Below are 8,730 nucleotides of genomic sequence, written 5' to 3' on the forward strand. Positions count from 1 at the left end.
CTCTCAATAGAAAATGGGGAATAAAAAGCATAACATCATAAAAATTCTAAGGACAGGAGTAGGATGGAGTTATAGTGTATGTTTCTTAAACAGCATATTTTTTAAATAAATGAAAATAAAACTTGTGTCTTCCATAGGAAGTCACATTTGGTAGAATTTTATTTATTTTGGGGCAATGCTTATATCTTTATTATTATTATTATTATACTCTTAGCTAAAAGGTTGCCCCAAATTTCACAAAGATTTTTTTCTCAATTCACCTTTAAGATATTTGATTACTGGGGTGATAGGGCAGTCCTTCAAGAAATATTTATTTTTCTCCGAAAAGGACATTCAAACACCATTGGAAATCATGACAATAAAAGGTAAAGTCCAAAATACTTATATACAGCTTCTAATTATTGGCAATCAAATATTAAATTCCTGGAAATGCCTGAAACTCTTTCTTATAGGACTGCAGCTTACATTTGTTACTTTTTTCTGTGTGAGGATTTATTTCTCTCCTCTCTCCCAACTCCCAGCACCTGCTATACAACTGCTTTCCCTAGGTCCCTTAGGAAAATTTAATAACCAAATACCTATCCAGTGAGAAAAGAATTTTTTAAGGTTCAATTGCTCTGTTAATAATTTGTATTTTTTTTTCTGTCTTGCAGTTTCTATGTAAGCACCACGAAAATCAACCTTTTAAGCACAGATTGATTCTGACAGTTTTTATTTTACGTGATTTCCAAGAATTGGTATAGAGATGCCTCTTAATTGAAATAGTTCTCCTTTTTGGCTTTTATTTTATTGTCCTTTACTTCTTGACATCTTGTACATTAAATCAGAGGCTGTTTTAGAGACATGAAATGACAGCTTTTTCAGAGCGCGATTCTGGATCCTGATAGATCTGCACTTCTCAAAGCAGACAGGCTGCTCTCCACAGCCTCTGAGAAGCTTCCTGCGCGATGGGCACGTCACCTGGAAACACAACCATAAACTGCAGGTTAATCACCAAGGACCGACTCGTGTCAATTCCCCACTGCCCTGCTTCCCATCTGAGAGGAATAAAGCCAAGAACTATTTTTTTTCTTTGCTATTTAATTTAACAGAATCTGGGCTCAACTTTAGTTGGAAATTATATTTCCTCTAGACCACAATGGAAAGGCTACTCACATAATTTAGTAGCTGTGTTGTAAAGAAAAATCAAAGCATCCTCATGGAATATTTTCCCCGATTGCATCTTCCTATGATGAGAGAACACATAAAGTGAATGAGATGTGACACAGGCATGAACAGAGAACCCATTTGTTACACTGAAATTGCGAGAAAAATGCTATTTGTGTTACTATGATGTTTTGGAGTTAGAAAAGGGTTATTTGGGAAAAAATGTGTATCTATATCAGAGTCAGTAGGAATAAAAATGAGACAGGATGCAAATATATGATAGCACAGGAAAGCACAGCTCCACAGACCAGACCAGTCCTGTTCGAGGTAGCAGGCAAACAACGGAAACGCTAACAAGATGAGCATTCTGGATTTGTTTTTCAGTTCTACCTAACTCTTTGTAACTTTACAATGCAAGATTCAGAAATTGGAGCCAATTACCATAATATGTGGTGGTTTGGTGGGAGCATGTTCTACATCAGACAGTTAAAAGGTTTTATTGCTATTAGGAGCATGTTAATGCCCTTGATAATGTCTCTACTTGCTTTGTAATGTCTCTCGTTGAAGTATAGAATTCTTTTATCTTCTTATTACATTATGCAAAAACTTGAATTGAAAAGATATTTGCAGGAACATTTAAAGTAGTGCATCAATCAGCTTCAAAGAAGAGAAAATGTTCTCGGAATAGCTTATAAAAGGATAACTGTCAGTTTTATTTTGGATGAACAAAGGCGGCAACGTAAAAAGCACTTTATTGTAAAAGCATACTGTGCAATTCAATAAATATGCCATATAAATATAAAAGAGAAGAAAGTTCATAATTATCTGATGACTTAAATGTAATTTAAGTAATACTTTTAAAATGCATCTAACAGTGAAGTACTCTTTTTCTTTTGGGTTCCGAGTTCTAGCCTCTAAGCCCCCATTAGGTGATAACTTAACTCTCTCTCTCTCTCTCTTTCTGATAACATAAGGACTTGAATGGATTAGTCATGGTCCTGTTTTTAATATATCTCAGAATGATACAGAAAAGAGTATGTGTGTGGAAAGCATTAGCAAAAATTTTAACAACCACTTAATGGTGCAAGCTTTTCAAAATGATTTGTTCTTGTCTGCCCGGTTTTCAATTGTTTCTCATCCTGTCATTGCTGCCATAAGACAATTTTGAATTTGAATGTAACTGTATTGTCACTTGAAATAGCATTTCCAAGTGTTTTGTGTTTGTTAGGTAAATCTATTAGCATTGTGATTGCCGGACTTTCTAAATCAGAGGTGGTTGTTACTTTGTTACTTTCTACATAAGGATATTTGCACTCTTCCTTATAACTAGAAAAAAATATATATATAACTAGAATATATATATATATATATGTATACACACACAATTTTAGAAAGTTGACTTTTAACTGTAAATGTTAAATATATAACCTTATTTTCAAGTGTGTTTCTCAGGTAATAAACTTTAGCCTGATAAATGCTCCATAGATGACTCTTTTTGACAAGGTTTAAAAATCTACACTGTGAACTGTCTATTAAAGAATATATTCAGATCCAGCACATGGAAAACATATGTAAATTTTCAGGATAGGAAAAAAGAATCTACAGAACTCTTTTTTTCCATAATTTCTGTTTCTACACATATCTATGTGTAGGACATAGGCATGGACAGTTAACTCCCTAGCACATAGAAGGCACTTGATAAATATTTGTTGATTAAGGTTAAAATATAAAAAGAAAAATACCCCAATCAGTAAAAATCTGTCTTCTGTCTTGTAACCTGACAAAGAGATACTAATCTCTTATTAAACACAGAAATCGGCATTTTTCCCAGACTCAGGCCTTTTTAAGATTCAGAAAAACTTCATTTGAAGTCAAATAACCAGGCTAATTCACTCCCCCACACTGTTGTCACTTATAAAATTATATTAATGTTCATAACATTTCTAAAAAATAATCTTCATTTATTTTAAAGTTGTAAATATGGCTGGCACCTTGTAATAAAAAATCAATTCATAACTTTATTTGTAACATCATTTTGATAGCGACTTATTTCTCATCACTATTGTACATGACGCCTAATTCATTAAAATAATGTTCTCATTTCAGTGGGTTTCATCCAGACTCTGTAGAAAACAGTCCTCCGTCTGCTGCTACTCTCTGATATACCCCATTTTCTCATCCCTCCTTTCTCTCGGCCTGTTTGGGAACACTCTCATTTTGAAAGTACAAGGAAAATTATCTCATAAAAGAAATTTAATAACAACAGAACTTCTGAGATTTCAAAAACGTAGAATTTTTAAGTTATTGAACTATGGGAAAAGCTGTAATTTATAACCAGCAAGTTAGTATGTTGTACACATCTGTGTACTGTTTCAGAAAATAAAGGTTGTTACTATAGCAACTGCCACATAATATGGAACATACGTTATTTGTGAGATGCCAGGCTTCGTGTTAAAAAAAAAAAAACAACAATTCCCTCCTCATGGCTGCTCATGGATGTTTCAAGGATTTCCACCTTTTCCTTTACTATTGTAAAGGATTCTCATTTTAATATTCTGTTATTTTAAATATTTTTCTTATTTTCAGTTTCTTATACTTTCGGAGTTTGTTGGTTAAATTAAAAGTTTGCAAAGTACTGCCAGATTTGGTGATCACTATTGAGACGTTCTTTCAATCTTTTGATTTTTACGAAATTGTAGTTAATTTTTTACATAGAGCAATAAGGGTATGATAAGAACACATATAGCTACTGTGAATACACAGTTGATACGCCTAGTAACATTTTATTTGGGTTGGCCCTCTCAGGATTTTATAATTCTGTATTGTACAACCATTGTTGTACAACCCCTTTTTAAAAATAAAAATGTCACAATGTATGTATCTACTTTATGGATATCATATTTCATCTGAAAATGTGTATGCCATACTTAATTTCATTTGAAACAACTGTTTAGACAGCGCTGATCATTTTTATAATGCGAAAACTTAACTCCTTTGTGAAGGGTAGATTTCCAGTCTTTCTTGGTAAGTGGTGTGTCAAAGAATAGGAAAGTTGACAAAAATTCTTAAATTTCAATTTTGGGAGAGACCTTTTTAGTTTTTATAGGCAGACTAATGAATTAGTAAAAGAGACAAGGTAATAATGCAACACAGGGGTTCCTTTGATATGGCGGGACAAGGCACCAGAATGTCCGACTGGTTTGAAATAAAAGTCTGAAAACAACTTGACACTTGGAACAACAGTTTTTGACTCTTGTTGGGTCCTCTTTGTGGTAGAGACTTTTGATATGTAAATGCGTCTGATATGATTGAATTTCTTGTGCATGGTGACTTTTTTAGTCCAGATTTAATATATAATTACAATCATTGACATATTTTGTCAGCTTAGAGGTTCTTGGGGAGCAGTATCTGAGTTTTCCTTTGTGCTAGAGGGGATGCTAGGTCCTAGTTCTCCTTAGACACAACTAACTCTGTATCTTCAGAATGTTCTCTGTCATCAAAAAATACTATTATCAACCCTAAAAACAAAACACTTCTTCTGGTGAAAATGGCAGAATGCATAATACCTTTCTTTTGTCGAAAAAAAAAATCCCAACTTGATGGTTTAATCAATAAACATTTATTAACCATCTACCGTGTGCCTGGCACAGTTTGGGGAATATAAAGATGAATAAGAGCTTCCTTGTCTCCAGGGGACTCACGAATCTAGTCAGGGAGAGAATCGAGTCATTAACCAGCCCAGGGAGGTCCATGCTGGGACCTAGTTCTCTCCGGGCCTCCAGCCAACAACAGCGACTCGACAGCAGAACAATAACAGCCAACATCTATTGAACACTTACTTTTTGACAGATACCTCAGGTGCATTTGTAATTTAATCCACAGTAGTGGTCTGAGGGTTTTACTGACAAGAAACTGAGTCTGAGAGCGTTGGAGTCACTTGCCTGCCATTACCCAGCTGAGTTGGGATTCTCATGCCTGTTACACCTGAGACCATACATCTTGACTCCTTGTCCCATCTGCACTGATAGCATCTTCATCCGCGGCACCTTCCTCTCTCACTGGGCTCAGCAGAGTCTGTCTAATTGGCGTCCCTGCTGCCACTTGGCCCCTGCAGCCTCCTCTCCACACAGCTCCCAGGATGGAGAACACGAATCAGATCAGCATCTCCCTTGCCTGGACTCCTCCAGGGGTTTCTATCACATGTGGGAAATCCAGGGTTGTAGTGTCCTGCAGTTTGCTGCCTGCCAGCACCCCTTAAACTCAGTTCCTACTGCTTCCACCCAGCTTGTTCACTTGGCTTCAGACCAGAGGTCGGCACACGTTCTGTAAAGGGCCAGCCAGTAAATCTTACAGGTTTTACAGGCCATACAGTCACTGTGGCAACTACCTACTCAGCTCTGCTATTATAGCTCGAAAGCTGCTGGAGGCGAAAGAATGAACAAGGCTGTGTTCTAATAAAACTTTATTTACATAAACAGGTAGCGGGCTGGATTTGGCCCCCACACCATAGTTTGCTGACCATTGTTTGGACTTGCTATCCTTCCTTTTGTTCCCCTAGTATGTCAAGTCTTCCTACCTTAGGGTCCCACCCTCTGTTCCCAATCTTCCCTGAGCTGCCTCTTCCTGGCTCTTAGCCCCCACTGTGAATGAGAGGCTTTAATTTGGCTGCCATATTTAAGTAGCCCTCTCAACCCCATCTCCACCATATCACCTGTTTTATTGCCTTTATTGCTCTTAAATAGGCAAGATCCCATTAATTTGTTTTCTTTTTTTTTTCCAATTAGTTTGTTTTCTTACTTGTTTGTTATCTGTGCCCTCCTCTCTAAGAGAGCTCTCTGTGAGGAGGAATCACAGTGGCCTTGTTCATTGTGGTATTGCCACTGACTAGAGCAGAACCTGAGGCATAGAATAGATGCCTAGTAAATACTTGCTGTTGAAGTACAAGCCTGTCTGAAACCAAAGCTTGTGCTTTTAATGATGTCTCAGTATTTCCTTTCTGTAAAAAATAAAGTCACACCAATGATAATTTGAGGACCGCTGGAGGACCTCTGTACCCTGGCAAAACCCATATCACAAGTATTTCTGGTTGACCTAGGGAATATTTCCACAGGCATGTGGATAAGTGTGATGCCACACCCTGTGGCGTCCACTGAGTACTGACCCTTCTTATGCTACCATCACTGCCCTTGCTGACACAGTTACCACGTCTACTGGGTAGCTTCTACTTCAACCAGGCTCCTCTGTCACTTACAATGCTCTGCACTTACTGGACATCTTGGATGTCTTGTGACATCATCTCTGGGTACCACAAAGGCCACACTGTGACAGCCACTGCTCCTGATGGTCACTTTGCTGTCTCTGCTGAGACTCAGTCTCTTTGAGAGCAGCTGCCTCTGTCAAGCACCGGAACCCTTCTGCTTCCAGTCCCCTTAGATGCCCCCACTTCTAAGTGCCCTGCTGCTTCTAATCAATGGTGTAGTTGGGAAGAACACCTATTTTGTGTTTTCCCTCAACTTAGTGGTTCCAAGTTAGTGCTGCATGTGCCCTAAGGCCTTCCAGCATTTTCAGTTTTTTACTTAACTCTCGTCTCTCTTCCTAAGTATAATAGCTGATACTTATTATATGATGCTTATTGTGTGACAGGCACTGTTGGGGAGCTTTGTATTCATTAACTTGTATAATTCTCATGACAGAACCATGAGGCAGGAATGCTATTATTACCATCTCCACTGAAGCTAAAGAGGTTAACTGACTCACTCAAGGCAACTAGTATGTAATAGAATCAAAATTTGAATGCAGGCACTGAGCTTTAGAATTCACACTCTCAATCCCAGTCAATATGACCTGGAAATGTATCCACGGGTCGAGGCTGGGGACAGGGGCAGGAGGCCAACCCCACACTATACTCCAATCCTTCCTTCCCCTGTCATCCTGGGGCTTGTGACCTACTCAGTGACCCCTCTCAGTGTCCCATGTGCACAATTCCTGGGTGCACACCATTGTTTTCTAGATCTGTGCACATACATCTGACTATAGGCTCAAGGGAGAACTGCTCTCCCCACACCCTTGTCGAATCAGGTGCTAAAGAAGATGCTTGAAATGTGTCTGTAACACAAAAAAGGAATCATGAACTCCTCAGGGAAGGAAGTGAATTTGAACTGGATTCTGAAAGATGAATATGATGTTGCCATTCAGAGACTTTGGATAAAAGGGCATAACCAGACCAAGCACAGACTGCGTGATGTATAAGGGACCAGGCAAAGGCATGGTGAGAGGTAATATAGGGAAAAGAGAGTGGGGTGGGTCTTGAAGGGGGCTTGATTCATGCTAGGAACTTTGGACATTAATTTGTAGGCAAGGATGGGGGTGGAAGGATGGCAGAAATAGCAGCAGCTTTAACACCTGAGTGCAGGAGAGAAGAGCTCCTGCTTATTTGTTCCCGTTGAGTGGAAGGTTTCAACATACGGTTTAAAGTCCACTTGAAGTCCGCTTGGTCTATGAACTAACTTTTATAACATTGATTGGGACGAGACTGTATCTGCATGGTTCTAATGTGAACTAAGTACTTGCAATGCCCTTTATCAAAATCAGTTCCATTTTGCTCATTCCTGTGATAAAGCTTCCTCTCATGCCTGTCCCACCTCTGCCTCGGCAAGGGTGGAGGTGATTCCTGAGTATTCTTTTCTTTTCTTTTCTTTTCTTTTCTTTTCTTTTCTTTTCTTTTCTTTTCTTTTCTTTTCTTTTCTTTTCTTCTTTTCTTTTCTTTTCTTTTCTTTCTTTTCTTTTCTTCTTCTTTTCTTTTCTTTTCGTTTCTTTCTTTCTTTTCTCTTTTCTTTCTTTTCTTTCTTTCTTTCTTTCTTTCTTTCTTTCTTTCTTTCTTTCTTTCTTTTCTTTTCTTTCAGATTTTACTTATCTGTTTGAGACAGAGAGAGAGAGAGTGAGAACGAGCTGGGGGAGAGTGAGAGGGAGAAGCAGACTCCCTGCTGAGTGTGGAGCCTGACACCGGGTTTGATCCCAGGACTCTGAGCTCATGACCTGAGCTGAAGGCAACTGGAGTCACTCAGGCACCCCTGAGTATTCTATTCTACTAGTATGGCCCCAAGAAGTTCTAGAATTACTGCTATAGAGGACTTCAACCATGTGGATGATGTCACACCTGATTGCCTTGAATGGCTTTATCCAGGTTAACCAGTCTTCTGGGGATCTACGTGGAATCTCCCAGCCACCTTCCTGCTGTGAAGGTTATGAAAGCATTAATTCTTAGTCTACAAGGCTGCCTGTTTCGCATGGTCATCTTTAATGACTTTGGAGACTCTTCAGTTTTCATGGACACCTAATTAGGCAGTTATTTGCACTTCATTTTACTTACTCTCATGACTCCCTTCTAACTGGCACACTAATGAAGTTCCTCTGTGACATCACAATGCTCCAACTGATGAAGTATGTCTTCCCTTTGGGAATCAAACGCCCATTTAAAATTAATGAGTCTCTGGTACCCAAACTACTTGTGAATTTTGTCAGCTCTAATATCTAATATTTGTAAGAAATATTTAGACTTGCCTGACTCTTGTCAGAACTGAGATC

The 8,730-nt window shown here is 38.5% G+C and overlaps 1 long non-coding RNA gene across 1 annotated transcript; it reads right to left on the minus strand.

Annotated features, from left to right (window-relative positions):
• Positions 1-695: 695 nt before the first annotated feature.
• Positions 696-7,848, minus strand: LOC140638006 (uncharacterized). The gene is made up of 3 exons (XR_012035122.1): positions 6,308-7,848; positions 1,156-1,226; positions 696-960 (listed from the first exon to the last, which is right to left on the minus strand). It is a non-coding gene; the product is annotated as an uncharacterized lncRNA (long non-coding RNA).
• Between the last annotated feature and the right edge of the window lie 882 nt (positions 7,849-8,730).

Source organism: Canis lupus, chromosome 8, assembly GCF_048164855.1.
Source record: "Canis lupus baileyi chromosome 8, mCanLup2.hap1, whole genome shotgun sequence".
Lineage (NCBI taxonomy): Eukaryota > Metazoa > Chordata > Mammalia > Carnivora > Canidae > Canis > Canis lupus.